This window comes from Limulus polyphemus, unplaced genomic scaffold (genome assembly GCF_000517525.1).
Source record: "Limulus polyphemus unplaced genomic scaffold, Limulus_polyphemus-2.1.2 Scaffold2584, whole genome shotgun sequence".
In the NCBI taxonomy this organism is placed as follows: Eukaryota; Metazoa; Arthropoda; class Merostomata; order Xiphosura; family Limulidae; genus Limulus; species Limulus polyphemus.
This window is the reverse complement of record NW_013668194.1, coordinates 72323-73631: the sequence shown is the minus strand read 5'-3', so window position 1 is coordinate 73631 and position 1309 is coordinate 72323. Positions and strand designations below refer to the sequence as shown.

Here is a 1309-nt window from a genome sequence, read left to right as displayed (position 1 = left end):
GAAACACTTTTAGAGTGGTCAAGCCATTGCCACATTGCCATTCTTAGGGGGGTTTAGGGGAATGCCCCCCAGAAAATGTTTGAAAATTCAATGCTATGAGATTGAATCTTGAGCCATTTAAACTAAAAATACTGTATACACACAACGTAATGTATTGAATTAAATGAAGAAAGTTTTAATACATAAGTTGTAGCTATACATCCAAGAAAAAGTGGTTAGGTCATGGCCTAACTGGCCTTACCGCTTTCTATGACCCTGATTTGAATGTATGAATATTTTATCTCGAGGCCTGGCATAACCAGGTGGTTAGGGCGCTCGACTCGCAATCTGAGGGTCGCGGGTTCGAATCCCCATCACACCAAACATGCTCGCCCTTTCAGCCGTGGGGGCGTTATAATGTGATGGTAAATCCCACTATTCGTTGGTAAAAGAGTAGCCCAAGAGTTGGCGGTAGGTGGTGATGACTAGCTGCCTTCCCTCTAGTCTTACACTGCTAAATTAGGGACGGTTAGCGCAGATAGCCCTCGTGTTGCTTTGCGCGAAATTCAAAAACAAACAAAATATTTTGTCTCGATAAGGCTTGTTCATACTTTTCCCAAAAATCGATCAGTTTTTGGTAAAATCACACTACCTACGAAACGGCAAAACACATCAATACGAATTTCTAATACTTGCCTTTTCACCATGCCTTTATATAAAATCGGCTGTGATTTTCACGTGACTTGCTGTTTTGCATATTTAAAATCGTTTTAATATTATGAACTCGGCCCTCTGCATACAGATGTAAAACTTTTGCACTGCATTAAATTTTATCAGTGATTGAAGAATCTATAAATGAAAACATGAGAACAGAGGTTCTCAAACTTTTCAGTCAGGGACCTTTTTTTTTTTTTGGAGGGAAAGATGTATATATATATATGACCCCACCAGGTAATTAAAAAGCAACCGAAAGTAACTACTTAAAAAAAAAAAACAACAAAAATAATACAATAACACGGGATCGTACGCAGAATGTTTGAGAAGGAGTTTCTAATGCTAATTCTATGGGGGTCTGGGGCATGCCTCCCCCGAAATTTTGTAATAAATGGGTGCTATGAAATTAAACCTGGAAGCAATTTTGCATGAAATATAGCTTAAACAATTGTATGTCTGTTCATATAAAATCCGCAAACATCCAATGGAAAGTCAACAAATCATCATTCTGTTTTGTAACATTGCATGGGAAGCTAGACTTAAATTAACATAAATATGTATGTTTTATTATAGTAAAGTGCTGTGCTATCTACATGCAGAGTAGGTTTTAACTGTT

The 1309-nt window shown here is 37.6% G+C and overlaps 1 protein-coding gene across 1 annotated transcript in view; it reads right to left on the bottom strand.

Moving 5' to 3' along the window:
* The window catches only part of LOC106467362, a 28477-nt gene that overhangs the window by 13892 nt on the left and 13276 nt on the right, over positions 1 to 1309 (bottom strand). The window lies entirely within an intron of this gene.